The 17,465-nt window shown below is 37.1% G+C and overlaps 1 pseudogene; it reads right to left on the bottom strand.

Annotated features, from left to right (window-relative positions):
- Window positions 1-9,500: 9,500 nt before the first annotated feature.
- Window positions 9,501-15,837, bottom strand: LOC119743190 (annotated as a pseudogene).
- Between the last annotated feature and the right edge of the window lie 1,628 nt (window positions 15,838-17,465).

Here is a 17,465-nt window from a genome sequence, read left to right as displayed (position 1 = left end):
AAATTAATAAAATTTTGTAACTTAAAAATACGCTGTGGGATTTGAACCTGCAACCTACCGATTCAGAGTCAGCAGTCCACACTACTCGACAACCACCATTTCACACCTTACACTAGTTTCGAAATTAACTATAAAGTTTAAATTAACCTCAAAATTTATAAAATTTTGTAACCTAAAAATACGCTGTGGGATTTGAACCTGCAACCTTCCAATTCAGAGTCAGCAGTCCACACCACTCAACTACCACCATTTCACACTGTACACTAGTTTCGAAATGAAGTATGAAGTTTAAGTTGACTCAAAATTAATAAAATTTTGTCTAAAAATACGCTGTGGGATTTGAACCTGCAACCTTCCGAATCAGAGTCAGCAGTCCACACTACTCGACTACCACCATTTCACACCGTACACTAGTTTCGAATTAACTATAAAATTTAAGTTGACTCAAAATTAATAAAATTTTGTAACTTAAAAATACGCTGTGGGATTTGAACCTGCAACCTTCCTATTCAGAGTCAGCAGTCCACACTACTCGACTACCACCATTTCACACCATACACTAGTTTCGAAATTAACCATAAAGTTTAAGTTAACCTCAAAATTAATAAAATTTCGTAACCTAAAAATACGCTGTGGGATTTGAACCTGCAACCTTCCAATTTAGAGTCAGCAGTCCACACCACTCAACTACCACCATTTCACACTGTACACTAGTTTCGAAATTAAGTATGAAGTTTAAGTTGACTCAAAATTAATAAAATTTTGTAACTTAAAAATACGCTGTGGGATTTGAACCTGCAACCTTCCGATTCAGAGTCAGCATTTCACACCACTCAACTACCACCATTTCACACTGTACACTAGTTTTGGAATTAACTATGAAGTTTAAGTTGACTCAAAATTAATAAAATTTTGTAACTTAAAAATACGCTGTGGGATTTGAACCTGCAACCTACCGATTCAGAGTCAGCAGTCCACACTACTCAACTACCACCATTTCACACCATACACTAGTTTCAAAATTAACTATAAAGTTTAAGTTAACCTCAAAATTAATAAAATTTCGTAATCTAAAAATACGCTGTGGGATTTGAACCTGCAACCTTCCAATTCAGAGTCAGCAGTCCACACCACTCAACTACCACCATTTCACACTGTACACTGGTTTCGAAATTAACTATGAAGTTTAAGTTGACTCAAAATTAATAAAATTTTGTAAACTTGAAAATACCCTGTGGGATTTGAACCTGCAACCTTCCAATTCAGAGTCAGCAGTCCACACCACTCAACTACCACCATTTCACACTGTACACTATTTTCGAAATTAACTATGAAGTTTAAGTTGACTCAAAATTAATAAAATTAAACTTAAAAATACACTGTGGGATTTGAACCTGCAACCTTCCGATTCAGAGTCAGCAGTCCACACCACTCAACTACCACCATTTTACACTGTACACTAGTTTCGAAATTAACTATGAAGTTTAAGTTGACCTCAAAATTAATAAAATTTTGTAACCTCAAAATATGCTGTGGGATTTGAACCTGCAACCTTCCGATTCAGAGTCAGCAGCCCACACTACTCGACTACCACCATTTCACACCGTACACTAGTTTCGAAATTAATTATAAAGTTGAAGTTGACCTCAAAATTAATAAAATTTCAGTAGTTCAGACCTGTGAAGTGGTATGGACTGCTGACTCAAAGTCTGAAGGATGCAGGTTCATTTCGAAGGTGGGAAATTTAAATTTTAAGATTTAATTACTTTTTAGGTCAATTGAAACTTTATAGTTAATTCCGTAACAGCTAAAAAGTGTGAAGTTGTGCTTAGTTGAGTGGTACGTACTGCTCATTCTAAATCTGGAGGTTGCAGGTTCAATCCCACAGTGGGAAATTTAGTTTTTAAAATTGTATTACTTTTGAGGTCAATTGAAACTTTATAGTTAATTTTGTAACAGCTGAAAAGTGTGAAGTTGTTCTTAGTTGAGTGGTACGGACTGCTGACTCTAAATCCAGAGGTTGCAGGTTCAATCCCACAGTGGGAAATTTATATTTTAAAATTTTTATTACTGTTTAGGTCAATTGAAACTTTATAGTTAATTTCGTAACAGCTAAAAAGTGTGAAGTTGTGCTTAGTGAGTGTTACGGACTGCTGACTCTAAATCTGGAGGTTGCAGGTTCAATCCCACAGTGGGAATTTTAGATTTTAAAATTTTTATTATTTTTTAGGTCAATTGAAACTTCATATATAATTCCGTACTAGCTAAAAAGTGAGGAGTTGTGCTTAGTCGAGTGGTATGTACTGCTCACTCTAAATCTGGAGGTTGCAGGTTCAATCCCAAAGTGGGAAAGTTAGATTTTTTAAATTTTATTAATTTTTAGGTCAGTTGAAACTTTATAGTTAATTTCGTAACAGCTAAAAAGTGTGAAGTTGTGCTTAGTCTAGTGGCACGGAATGCTGACTCTAAATCCGGAGGTTGTAGGTTCATTTCCACAGTGGGAAATTTAGATTTTAAAATTTTATTAATTTTTAGGTCAGTTGAAACTTTATAGTTAATTTCGTAACCACAAAAAAGTGTGAAATTATACTTAGTCCAATGGTACGGACGGCTGACTTGAAATCTGAAGGTTGTGGGTTCAAATCCAGGGGTGGAGTTTTGGTTTTTGAAATTTTATGTCTTTTGGGGTAAATTTAACTTCATAGTTAATTTCGTAACCACTAAAAAGTGTGAAATTATGCTTAGTCCAATGTTATGGACTGCTGACTTGAAATCTGAAGGTTGTGGGTTCAATTCCAGGCTGGGAATTTGAGATTTTAAAATTTTATTACTTTTTTGGGTAAATTAAATCATTATAGTTAATTTCGTAACCTTTAAAAATTGTGAAATTACACTTAGTCCAATGGTATAGACTACTGACTCTAAATCTGAAGATTGTGGGTTCAAATCCAAGGTGGAAATTTTAGATTTTAAAATTTTATGTCTTTTGGGGTAAATTTAAATTTCATAGCTAATTTTGTAACCACTAAAAAGTGTGAAATTATGCTTAGTCCAATGGTATGGACTACTGACTCTAAATCTGAAGGTTGTGGGTTCAAATCCGGGTGGAAATTTTAGATTTTAAAATTTTATGTCTTTTTGGGTAAATTAAAACATTATAGTTAATTTCGTAACCTGAAAAAAGTGTGAAATTAGGCTTAGTCCAATGGTATGGACTACTGACTCGAAATCTGAAGGTTGTGGGTTCAATTCCAGGGTGGGAATTTTAGATTTTAAAATTGTATTACTTTTTTGGGTAAATTAAAACATTATAGTTAATTTCGTAACCTTTAAAAAGTGTGAAATTAGGCTTAGTCCAATGGTATGGACTGCCGACTCTAAATCTGAAGGTTGCGGGTTCAAATCCTGGGTGGAAATTTTAGATTTTATTTATATTTGGGTAAATTGAAACTTCATAGTTAATTTCGTAACATTTAAAAAACGTGAAATTACACTTAGTCCAATGGTATGGACTACTGACTCTAAATCTGAAGGTTGTGGGTTCAAATCCAGGGTGGGAATTTTAGATTTTAAAATTGTATTACTTTTTTGGGTAAATTAAAACATTATAGTTAATTTCGTAACCTTTAAAAAGTGTGAAATTAGGCTTAGTCCAATGGTATGGACTACTGACTCGAAATCTGAAGGTTGTGGGTTCAATTCCAGGGTGGGAATTTTAGATTTTAAAATTGTATTACTTTTTGGGGTAAATTAAAACATTATAGTTAATTTCGTAACCTTTAAAAAACGTGAAATTACACTTAGTCCAATGGTATGGACTACTGACTCTAAATCTGAAGGTTGTGGGTTCAAATCCAAGGTGGAAATTTTAGATTTTAAAATTTTATGTCTTTTAGGGTAAATTTAAATTTTATAGTTAATTTCGTAACCACTAAAAAGTGTGAAATTATGCTTAGTCCAATGGTATGGACTGCTGACTCTAAATCTGAAGGTTGTGGATTTAAATCCAGGTTGGAATTTTTAGATTTTAGATTTTATTTATTTTTGGGTAAATTGAAACTTCATAGTTAATTTCGTAACATTTAAAAATTGTGAAATTACACTTAGTCCAATGGTATGGACTACTGACTCGAAATCTGAAGGTTGTGGGTTCATTTCCAGGGTGGGAATTTTAGATTTTAAAATTTATTACTTTTTGGAGTAAATTAAAACATTATAGTTAATTTCGTAACCTTTAAAAATTGTGAAATTACACTTAGTCCAATGGTATGGACTACTGACTTGAAATATGAAGGTTGTGGGTTCAATTCCAGGGTGGGAATTTTAGATTTTAAAATTGTATTACTTTTTTGGGTGAATTAAAACATTATAGTTAATTTCGTAACCTTTAAAAAGTGTGAAATTAGGCCTAGTCTAATGGTATGGACTACCGACTCGAAATCTGAAGGTTGCGGGTTCAATTCCAGGTGGGGAATTTTAGATTTTAAAATTTAGTTCTTTTTGGGTAAATTTAAACTTGATAGTTAATTTTGTAACCACTAAAAAGTGTGAAATTATGCTAAGTCCAATGGTATGGACGGCTGACTTGAAATCTGAAGGTTGTGGGTTCAAATCCAGGGGTCGAGTTTGGGTTTTTGAAATTTTATGTCTTTTGGGGTAAATTTAACTTCATAGTGAATTTCGTAACCACTAAAAAGTGTGAAATTATGCTTAGTCCAATGGTATGGACTGCTGACTTGAAATCTGAAGGTTGTGGGTTCAATTCCAGGGTGGGAATTTTAGATTTTAAAATTTTATTACTTTTTTGGGTAAATTAAATCATTATAGTTAATTTCGTAACCTTTAAAAATTGTGAAATTACACTTAGTCCAATGGTATGGACTACTGACTCTAAATCTGAAGGTTGTGGGTTCAAATCCAGGGTGGGAATTTTAGATTTTAAAATTTTATGTCTTTTGGGTAAATTTAAATTTTATAGTTAATTTCGTAACCACAAAAAGTGTGAAATTATGCTTAGTCCAATGGTATGGACTGCCGACTCTAAATCTGAAGGTTGCGGGTTCAAATCCAGGTTGGAAATTTTAGATTTTAGATTTTATTTATATTTGGGTAAATTGAAACTTCATAGTTAATATCGTAATACTTAAAAATTGTGAAATTACACTTAGTCCAATGGTATGGACTACTGACTTGAAATCTGAAGGTTGTGGGTTCAATTCCAGGGTGGAAATTTTAGATTTTAAAATTGTATTACTTTTTGGGGTAAATTAAAACTTATAGTTAATTTCGTAACCACTAAAAATTGTGAAATTACACTTAGTCCAATGGTATGGACTACTGACTCTAAATCTGAAGGTTGTGGGTTCAATTCCAGGGTGGGAATTTTAGATTTTAAAATTGTATTACTTTTTTGGGTAAATTAAAACATTATAGTTAATTTCGTAACCTTTAAAAAGTGTGAAATTAGGCTTAGTCCAATGGTATGGACTACTGACTCGAAATCTGAAGGTTGTGGGTTCAAATCCAGGGTGGGAATTTTAGATTTTAAAATTGTATTACTTTTTTGGGTAAATTAAAACATTATAGTTAATTTCGTAACCTTTAAAAAGTGTGAAATTAGGCTTAGTCCAATGGTATGGACTACCAACTCGAAATCTGAAGGTTGCAGGTTCAATTCCAGGTGGGGAATTTTAGATTTTAAAATTTAGTTCTTTTTGGGTAAATTTAAACTTGATAGTTAATTTTGTAACCACTAAAAAGTGTGAAATTATGCTAAGTCCAATGGTATGGACGGCTGACTTGAAATCTGAAGGTTGTGGGTTCAAATCCAGGGGTCGAGTTTGGTTTTTGAAATTGTATGTCTTTTGGGGTAAATTTAACTTCATAGTTAATTTCGTAACCACTAAAAAGTGTGAAATTATGCTTAGTCCAATGGTATGGACTGCTGACTTGAAATCTGAAGGTTGTGGGTTCAATTCCAGGCTGGGAATTTTAGATTTTAAAATTTTATTACTTTTTTGGGTAAATTAAATCATTATAGTTAATTTCGTAACCTTTAAAAATTGTGAAATTACACTTAGTCCAATGGTATGGACTACTGACTCTAAATCTGAAGGTTGTGGGTTCAAATCCAGGGTGGGAATTTTAGATTTTAAAATTTTATGTCTTTTAGGGTAAATTTAAATTTTATAGTTAATTTCGTAACCACAAAAAGTGTGAAATTATGCTTAGTCCAATGGTATGGACTGCCGACTCTAAATCTGACGGTTGCGGGTTCAAATCCAGGTTGGAAATTTTAGATTTTAGATTTTATTTATATTTGGGTAAATTGAAACTTCATAGTTAATATCGTAATACTTAAAAATTGTGAAATTACACTTAGTCCAATGGTATGGACTACTGACTTGAAATCTGAAGGTTGTGGGTTCAATTCCAGGGTGGAGATTTTAAAATTGTATTACTTTTTGGGGTAAATTAAAACATTATAGTTAATTTCGTAACCACTAAAAATTGTGAAATTACACTTAGTCCAATGGTATGGACTACTGACTCTAAATCTGAAGGTTGTGGGTTCAATACCAGGGTGGGAATTTTAGATTTTAAAATTGTATTACTTTTTTGGGTAAATTAAAACATTATAGTTAATTTCGTAACCTTTAAAAAGTGTGAAATTAGGCTTAGTCCAATGGTATGGACTACTGACTCGAAATCTGAAGGTTGTGGGTTCAAATCCAGGGTGGGAATTTTAGATTTTAAAATTGTATTACTTTTTTGGGTAAATTAAAACATTATAGTTAATTTCGTAACCTTTAAAAAGTGTGAAATTAGGCTTAGTCCAATGGTATGGACTACCAACTCGAAATCTGAAGGTTGCGGGTTCAATTCCAGAGGGGGAATTTTAGATTTTAAAATTTAGTTCTTTTGGGGTAAATTTAAACTTGATAGTTAATTTTGTAACCACTAGAAAGTGTGAAATTACACTTAGTCCAATGGTACGGACGGCTGACTTGAAATCTGAAGGTTGTGGGTTCAAATCCAGGGTGGAGTTTTGGTTTTTGAAATTTTATGTCTTTTGGGGTAAATTTAACTTCATAGTTAATTTTGTAACCACTAAAAAGTGTGAAATTATGCTTAGTCCAATGGTATGGACTGCTGACTTGAAATCTGAAGGTTGTGGGTTCAATTCCAGGGTGGGAATTTTAGATTTTAAAATTGTATTACTTTTTTGGGTAAATTAAATCATTATAGTTAATTTCGTAACCTTTAAAAAGTGTGAAATTAGGCTTAGTCTAATGGTATGGACTACTGACACGAAATCTGAAGGTTGCGGGTTCAATTCCAGGGGGGAATTTTAGATTTTATTTATTTTTCGGTAAATTGAAACTTCATAGTTAATTTCGTAACATTTAAAAATTGTGAAATTACACTTATCCAATGGTATGGACTACTGACTCGAAATCTGAAGGTTGTGGGTTCAATTCCAGGGTGGGAATTTTAGATTTTAAAATTTTATTACTTTTTTGGGTAAATTAAATTATTATAGTTAATTTTGTAACCTTTAAAAATTGTGAAATTACACTTAGTCCAATGGTATGGACTACTGACTCTAAATCTGAAGGTTGTGGGTTCAAATCCAGGGTGGAAAGTTTAGATTTTAAAATTTTATTTCTTTTTGGGTAAATTTAAACTTCATAGTTAATTTCGTAACTACAAAAAAGTGTGAAATTATGCTTAGTCCAATGGTATGGACTGCCGACTCTAAATCTGAAGGTTGCGGGTTCAATTCCAGGGTGGAAATTTTAGATTTAAAAATTTTATTACTTTTTGGGGTAAATTAAAACATTATAGTTAATTTCGTAACCTTTAAAAAATGTGAAATTACACTTAGTCCAATGGGATGGACTTCTGACTCGAAACTGAAGGTTGTGGGTTCAATTCCAGGGTGGGAATTTTAGATTTTAAAATTTTGTTACTTTTTGGGTAAATTAAAACATTATAGTTAATTTCGTAACCTTTAACAAGTGTGAAATTAGGCTTAGTCCAATGGTATGGACTACTGACTCTAAATCTGAAGGTTGCAGGATCAATTCCAGGGGGGGGATTTTAGATTTTAAAATTTATTTCTTTTTGGGTAAATTTAAACTTTATCGTTAATTTCGTAACCACTAAAAAGTGTGAAATTATGCTAAGTCCAATGGTATCGATTGCTGACTCGAAATCTGAAGGTTGTGGGTTCAAATCCAGGGTGGGAATTTTAGATTTTAAAATTGTTTTACTTTTTGGGTAAATTAAAACATTATAGTTAATTTCGTAACCTTTAAAAAGTGTAAAATTAGGCTTAGTCCAATGGTATGGACTACTGACTCTAAATCTGAAGGTTGTGGGTTCAAATCCTGGGTGGAAATTTTAGATTTTAAAATTTTATGTCTTTTAGGGTAAATTTAAATTTTATAGTTAATTTCGTAACCACAAAAAAGTGTGAAATTATGCTTAGTCCAATGGTATGGACTGCCGACTCTAAATCTGAAGGTTGCGGGTTCCAATCCAGGTTGGAAATTTTAGATTTTATTTATTTTTGGGTAAATTGAAACTTCATAGTTAATATTTTAACCAATTAAAACAGTAGAATTATGCTAAGTACAATGGTACGGACTGCTGACTTTAAATGTTAAGGTTGTGGGTTCAAATCCAGCGTGGAGATTTTAGATTTTAAAATTTTATTTCTTTTGGGTAAATTGAAACTTGATAGTTAATTCCGTAACCACTAAAAAGCATGAAATTATGCTTAGTGCAGTGGTTCAGACTGCTGACTATAAATCTAAAGGTTGCAGGTTCATTCCCACGCTGGGAATTTTAGATTTCAAAATTTTACTACCTTTCAGGTCAATTGAAACTTTACAGTTAATTTTGTATCCACAAAATAGTGTGAAGTTGTGCTTAATCAAGTAATATGGACTGATGACCCTAAATCTGAACTTCTGAAGGTTGCTGGTTCAAGTCCCACAGTTGGAGTTTTAGATTTTAAAATTTTATTAATTTTGAGGTCAATTGAAATTTATATTTTTTTCAAGTTTGAAACCAGTCCACACTTCTAGTCTAGCAAAAGCCAAAAAGTAAAAAAGCAAATACTTTTAGCTTGAAGCAAATAGTGAAAGCATTTGCTCTCATTTTTATTCATGCAAATAAAAGTTATGCTTAAAAATACGTAGTAAAAAAAAAAGCAAATGCTAGTTTTTATACATACGACCAAATGTTTCAATGTTAATCATAATTGCATCGTTTATGTTTCAGTAATAGATTTGAGGACCTACATGGATCTGTTTGGGCCTACAACGACACCCATTCACTGAGCGGATTCGGGATTTGCCCATCGAGAACTCGAAAAGATAGGAGAGACCAAGGCCAGTTGCTTTGGTAAAATTTTTCATTCAGGTAAGACAAACCTCCATGAAGACTCAACTCATTAGTTCAATTCCCCCCCCCCCCAACTAAGCCCTAAGACAACACTGAGTGTACACTATTTACAAAATATGTCCGGTTTTATTTAGTTAAGTGGCTTTCAGGCTGTTAGTTCTCCCACATTTTAATGGTGGTCCCTCATTTGACATGTTGTCATCAAACGTTCTTTTGTCAAAGCCATCGGGGCAGAATATTTTTGGCATGCTGTTGGAAAGAACCAATTTTCAACTTTTGTTCTTGTGAAAATCCTGTTGCGTGACATCACAGCCTGTGTTGTGATGTGAATGAGTTCTACCTGATTGATAAACGTGACCCGACTCAGAGGTGGCATGTCTTGGTGACAGTCCCTCGCTTGTCAGCTGGTATGGAATGTCATTTGGTGACAAGTGAACGTCCTTATCCAAAGTCAAGGAGTAATGTCCCACAGTATCTCCGGGGTTATCCACGATGTTGCCGAGCGGCTCCGAATCCTCCTCAGACGTTATCGTCATGACGACTGTCTGCTCCATGTTCCCAAGGGTGCCCTCCGAGGACGACATCATGGCCATGTGTGAGATGTCCTGTGATTGGTCAGCCAGGTCTGGTACCAAGACTGTAGATTCAGCTGCAGATTCCTCGGGGGCTGATTTGGATAATGCGCAGGCCTGAGCGTACAGTCGTAGCTGTGCTAGATGGTGGTGCAGCAGCTGGGTGTGCTCCTCAGACATGTGTTGCAGTAACTCTTGCAAAATGGACTGGTTCTCGCTGTCGTTGGTTGGATGTTTCAAACTGGACGTGTGAATCATGGACAGCTGCTGCTTGAGTGACATGTTTGTGTTGGACAAATACTCAACCTGGAGGGCAAGACGGATGGGCAGAGAAATTATTTGTTTACAGATGGAATTTTAATAGACCAATCCATTAGGCTCTGCCCCATGATGTGTAACCAATCACAACCATGACAGCGCACACCAAAGTCTGACATTTATGCACTTCATGATGTGTGCAGTTGGAGCATGAATGCTTAAGAAGGCACATGTGTTGTTACCCAGTTATTTAGTGCAACTAGAGTTTGAGTGAAACCACGAATCCTCTACACAAGGATAAACGACACATCTGAGCTTGTGTACAAAATGTGTGCAACGGTTTGTCTGCATTTATCATAAGCAGCGTCAGCGCATAAAACAACGTAGAACGTGTAGCGTAGAACGTGTAGAAAATGTAGAGCAATGACAACAACAGTGCACACCATGATCGTCCACAGCCATGACAGCTGGCATCCTGACAGAAATCTGACCACTGAAAGAACGCAGTCGCATTAGTGTGCCTGCATTAGTTCTGATCAAGGTATGTCCCCCCTCCCACTTTTGAGAAGCGATTGACGCCCTTGGTACCTGTTGCATGCAGGGAACAAGATCCAAACTCATTCTTAGACCAAGACCAGATGGAATGCCCACTCACCTTTGTACGAAGCCTTTCTATAGTGCCTTTCATCCTGTGCTCTGTCTGGGCCCACGTGGTCCGCTCCTGCTCAAGAGTCTTCTCCAGACGTTCCTTCTCCTGCAGCAGCAGCGACAAGTTGTGCTCTGTGTAGCAAGTCTTGTCCTCCAAATCCTCTTTGCTTCCTTCGTCTGGTATCTCAATAAGGACAACTGTTTACGAGAGGGAAAGGTTGAGTAATTATCCTGGATAATAATTCCTGTAATAATGAAAGTCGGTCATCAAAAGGTCACTCCAGGTGTGGGCTACACAAAGAGGGCAAATGATGGGAGGAGTTTATGGAGTAGAAAGGTCGACATATGTGTTGCGCTTGAATGGGACAAATGATATGTAGCGGTAAAAACAGGATACAGGCAAGAAAGTCCAAAGTGATGCAGTGTGTCAAGAACATGTAATTCCTTGTAACTGGGTGCAAGCAATCCCTCACTTTTTCAAACCTTATTCCTAAAATTAGGTGGGCAAGGTGAAGGACAAATGCCAATATTTAATTAATTGTTGAAGTCAGCTCTCAAAATGTACTGCGACCCTGACTTATTATATTTTTTTTGTTGCTTAGAACCTTCCTGAATCCTCCAAAATTCAATATACTTAAATAACACCAATGGCACACCCTTTGCACCTTGTAATTTCAATTTGTAAAATCCTCTGTCAATATTGGCCCTCATCCACCCCAACCCCCTAAAAAAATGCTGAACTTTTGGTTGTTGTTTTATTTATTTTATTGACCAAACAAGTGCAGGAGTGAAGACAACTGTATTAAACATGCTGTTGTCTACCCATTCCCTTCTTCCATATGGATTCACGATATATCAATTGAAAACAAAGTGGGTGGAGGGGGGGGGGGGAAGAGTTCTTCCTTGCATCAAATGCCTCCCCCTTGGCTTTTTGGTCAGCTTCTTCTAATTATCCTTCACTGCTGGTGGCATTATCCACCTTAACCTCTGGGTAGATGCTGCAGGATTCTTGGAGGGTCAGGGTTAATATTCTTACCATCTTACCATCCCCATTGGCAGTGCTCTGGCTCGGATCATTGATGCAGGCGTACTGGTACTCGATCTGCGGCTGCTGCCCATCAGTCTGCTCATAGCCCCGGGGATGATGTGTCTGTCTCCGATGGCTGCTGTGACTGGGGGACTATGAGGTGTGTTACCAGGCTGGTACTGTTGGGTGCTGGGTCAGTGTATGTGGTGAAGATCTGGTTGACATCCTGGGTAAAATAGTGGAGTGAAGTCGTTAAGGTGGATAAAATGAGACTAAAACCTGCAGGGTTGCAAAAGATTCAATTTACGACACAAACGTACAGTGATAAATTTAGGTTCACAATTAATTGTTTTAAAAGGCACAAAGTGTTGGCATTTGATATAATCCACCCAAATCCTTGTTGAACTACCATACCTGCTCACAAGGTACATAAATTCAAACTGATTAAATTTATTTGATGTTTTTTTTTTTCATGCAGATTATACAAGGGGACCATTACATCACAGCAACGGCATACTCAGTTGTCTTGAAGCAGCACTGAAACTGTGAAGGTTAAAAATAAGTGCATTTTCAAACACATTAAACCAAAAAGGTGTGTCTAATCATTCTCAAAAGAATGGATACTTGAGTCAAATGTTTGATTGTGAAATTTATTTCAGAGAGTCTTTTGACCCTAAATCCCTAGCATGATTTACTAGGAACCATACCCATCCTGGCAAATTCCAACACCATATGGGAAACTGCACACACACATATTTCTGACTTTGATTCTGGAGGTGTGCCAACCCAATGTAAAAGACTGTCAGTTTAGCGGTACTGTACCCATCCTGACAGATTCCAACAAAACATGTCGTTGGGGTTTGATGGGTTGAGTTCTGTTATGGTTAAAGCTATAAATAAGTCCAATGAGTTTAGGAATTCAAGCATCAGGAATTTACAACATTTTCTGAGTGAACCATGGTAGTTTAACCACATGTGCAAACATTGATCAGCTTATTACTGTTTAAAAGGAACAAATGTGTGCTTGGTCGGTTTTAATCCGAGCCGAAAGTGCGATAATTATCAGCACCCAGACTCCAACCAGTTTTAAACAGAGTGATTAATACCGACCAAGCACATATTTATTCCCATTCATAAATACTTTTTGGTCAAAAAACCCTGCTTTTGTTCACAAAAATTCACTTCATGTTTTTTAAACACCCCTTTTTCATCTATAGCTAAATAATGGAGTGTCCAGCCTGCAAGTAAGATGTACACAACTCCTTTTATGGAGATTGGCGCGCGCATTCGTGGTACTGCGTGATGTCGCGCAGAACACACCTGAAGATTGCGTTGTTAATTTAGGACTTCTTCTTCTGTCGTACATGTATGTCCTTAGACTTGCAGCTCTGTCAGGGTGAGCCAGGCCAGTGTGTCATCCTCCAGGTTGATCAGGCGGCCGGTGTTTTGGGCAGGCGGTGATGATGTGGTCTACTGTCTGGATTGGTTCTCTGCAGTCGCAGGAAGTGCTGTCTGCCAGTCCCCAGCTTTTCATGGATGCACCATAACGTCCGACTCCAGCCCTCGGACGGTTGAGGGTCGTCCACTGCTTTCGTGGGAGGTCTTGACCAGACATAGGGTCGTTTATGAAGTGGTGTAGCCTAGGTAGTTCTGCTGAGGTCTACCGGACTCTCCAGCTGGTTTTTACCCAGGCGGCCTTAGAGACGTCTGCCGATGTCGTGAGCAGCTTGTGGGCATGCGTGGCAAACAGCCTGGAGCCTTGCCGGTCTTTAGCCGTTGGATGGCCAACTGGAGTTTGTGTGCCGTGAAGTCGCCTGAAAGGTTTTGATCACACCCCTGCGCATGGTGTAGCTCCTTGACTCTCGCCGACGTGGCTCTAGTAAAGTTCTTGTCCACGTAGGGGAAGTGACCCTTGCTCAACAACTGAGATGCGATGGAATTTGCAGTAATTGGACATTGTGTTGGGGTTGTGGACCTACCCGTGAGTTGTTGATGGTTTGCCATGCCCGACAGCTGGAATGGGTGAAATTGATCGATTCCACAGTCTCTGTCCATCTCTGCCTACGTTTCTCGTTTAGCCTACCGAAAAGATCAGTGGCTGCTTCATCCCTGTCTTCGTTGGTCGTTGCTTCTTTATGGGTGCAAAGTAGATCTTCACACTCGCCATCCCAGCAGGGGACGTAGGCCGTGAATGATGCCGTGGACGATGCAGGATCTTCAACACCGCAACATTTTAAGATCTGGGGAGGAATACAGTAGAGGATTGGTTTGGCAATTTTGACAAAAGCTGACAGCCATATGCACTTTGAAAAAAAAAGAACTATGGATCTTTTTATATGGTTCTCTTGCTGTAAGAGGCACAAGTAAGCTATTGACCTGAGTTAGGACTCTTGTTCAGGCAGGCCGGATGCAAAGTTTTTCCTGAGACACAGCCGGCGCTTGGGCATGGCCTGTGACAATTGAGTCTATCAAACACTGGTATCTGCTAAGAATAACCAGCCCAGGTATCTGTCAATTTCATAAAACTTCCACAAATGCCACTATCTTGTCCTGCTGTCCACTACCTTCAACTTATCTTAATTCAACTCACAAACATTTTCACAAACATGGACCACAAGTCATCTTGTAGCATGACTTGTGAAGAGAAAGTGAAAACATTTTCCTTTCAAAACCTAAGACTTATTTCTGGGGATCCAGTCACAAGTATGCGAGCGCTTGGTCTTGTTCCCAAATGCAAACTCACCCCCAAAGTTGATGCCTTTATCCACGTGCTTAACCCTGTAGTGCGCCTTGAGGAGAATCTCATCAGTGAAGAGACTGTCCTGGGAGCAGAATGGACAGTGCAGATGCGGAGCCTTCATCAAGGAGTGGCTACACTCCCTGTCTGTGCATTGTATGGGCGTCCAGTCTGCCTCAGCGCCTTTCATCCGCACTGATGGATGCGCCCACAGTTGCAAAAAAAAAAACAATTGAGAAAAAATGTCAACAATCAAATTTATATGTATGATGTACAAAATGTAAAAAAAATATGTAAATGTATAAAACAGCAATGCCGATAAAATCAGTAAAAAAAACCTCATTTTCTACTCAATCAAAACCTTCACAGAAATTTTCAAAGTGGAGGGGGGGAACAAATTAGGCCAAATAAAAAAATTAAAAACAAAAACATATTAAGCGTCCTTTAGCTCCTTTTATTTTTTTTCTCTCTTTTTTTAACCATTTTTTTTTTAAATTTTGGCCTCTTGCATTGTATCTGTTGCATCATGGAGCTATAAACACATTTCGATATAAAGCTGGTATGTAATTTTCTGAATTTAATGGCAGCCATTTAAAAAAAAACCCAAATGGCAGCCATCTTGAAAAATAGCCCTGTCGGGCGACCATTTTGGAGGACAGAGAAACAAGGGCCTCCCGCTTCCTTTTTTTTCTTCAAAAAGCAGGACCCTAACTCCCCCTAAGCATGTTCTTTTTGGAATGGAAAGATTCCCGTATCCGGCCACTTGTCAATGTCATCCTGTGCAGAATGAGACTGGTCTGAAAATGTGTGTTTTCTCAGTAAATACCCCAATAAATTCCCTGCTAAATTTGACTTTTAAGGTTGATCGTGAAGTGAAGGGCCCCTGTTTTATTTTGATTGAATTAGAGTCAAAAATATGTTTTTTTTGCTCAAAAATCACATTTACAATCAAAACAGACTTTTCTCAATTCATTCTAGTGAGACCCATTTTGCAATTCTGAACAGATTCTAGGGGTAGAAAACATGATTTTCCTGCGCGGTTTGTGCCTTGCGATTCAGCACACTGTGCGTGCTCACGGTACATCGCATGATGATCGCCATCTTGATTTTCTGGTCGCATGTTTTTCCCTAAAAAAAAAACCCTGCCCTCTATCTATGACATACCTGTTGATTGAGAATGTCGCCAACTAGTTTGGTAGGTCTAATAATTTTTAAAGGGGAGTGTTCCCTTATAGGAACCGGACCCTTCAATTCACGATCGCCCTTTTTAGGACATATTATTATTATCACTTTCTGATGGCTGATAAGTCGTTGAAGGAAAACATTAGTGATGGCCAGATATGGGAATCTTTCCGAAAAAGCCTCCTAGCACTAGCCATAGCGAGCAGCAGCCATTCAGTATTGTGAAGTGTCCGGAAACTGGGCGATTTAATTTTTTTATTTTTTTTTATATTTATTTTTACGACGAGGTGTCCTACTAAAAAATATAAATAATTTTTCAGAATCTCTTGGGTACCTACCATATGAATAGCCATGTTCAATAACTCCTTTGCCTTGAATAATCACATAAATACATTCTGGGGGAAAATATTAAAGGAATGTACAACATTTGCTTTTGCTGCAATTTTCAGAAATAAATGGATTTGGAGGCTTAGTATGGTATAGCAAATATTGTTAAACTGACTTGTTTCACGTTTTGGGGTTGTAGATGCTGGAAAAACCAAGAAACCCAATCATGTTCTTGTAGTCTGATTCCCTGACTCCACTTAAGATGAAACGGAGCAATTTATAGACTGGGGGGAATTGTAAGTTCAGAGAATCGGTGTAGCTGGCTTGTACCCCTTTACAGGTGTGTAATCAACTGCAAAGAAAATGCGGAATAACTAAATATAAAAAATTAGGAGCAGTTTTTGAAAAAATCCAGTTTTCTCCAACGCTGGTCGGCTGACCAGTGTTGGAAAAATACAGTGTTTCTTGAAAATGTCAGCACACCAGGAGCCACGATTTTACAGGATGCTTCAGACTGTCATTCCTTAACAATCCAGTAAGGTATTTCGTGATAATTTTATCATTTCATTTTTTGATGTTTGCAAATGTTGTATCTTCCCCTTAAGTAAGAGGAAAAACTAGTTTTCAGCGTAAACAGCGCCCTCCAGGAAAAAAAGTGGTTTAAAGGGTTTTTCCAAAATTCGAAGCCAGCTACGGCTTCGTCTGTTATAATAATTTGAAGATTATGAAATTTCCACACAGCTACTCAGAAAGCGTGAGCTGTCTAATAAGAAGAGACAATAGGTGTTATTAGGCTTCCGTTACGGGAGACGTATGCGTCTCGTAAAAAAAAAAAGACGGATGCCAGATCAATGATGAATCTGCGAGTCTGCGATGAAGGGTGCATACCGGTAAATCGATCCGCCAAGCTCATGAATAAAAGTTATACCCTCAAAATATTCTATATTAGAGAGTTATTCTATATTAGAGAGTTCTGAGCGCCGTAAAATTGGGGAATTGAAGAGATATGGTAGTGAACCTCTGGCCCGGACTTGGGGCTTTCAATTCTGAGCATTTTGGATGCTATTGGGCTCGAAAGTGGCGCTATTTTGCCATGTTGTGGAGGGATCGTTTTTCAAGATGGCTACTTTTCCGCTTTGGGGAAAATGGGGGTCGTCTTCTTTGCGTGAAAATATCTCGAAAAGTCAATAGTCAACCCACCATAAATTGAAAAGAAAATGAAAGGTGACACATTGATCATCATTTTTCTGTGCAGCTTGAATACCTGTGAGAGTTTTGAGTATTTTTAAAAGAATTTTGA

Source organism: Patiria miniata, unplaced genomic scaffold, assembly GCF_015706575.1.
Source record: "Patiria miniata isolate m_02_andy unplaced genomic scaffold, ASM1570657v1 HiC_scaffold_6, whole genome shotgun sequence".
Lineage (NCBI taxonomy): Eukaryota > Metazoa > Echinodermata > Asteroidea > Valvatida > Asterinidae > Patiria > Patiria miniata.
Note: the sequence above shows the minus strand (reverse complement) of the source record. Positions and strands in the feature narration are given on the sequence as shown.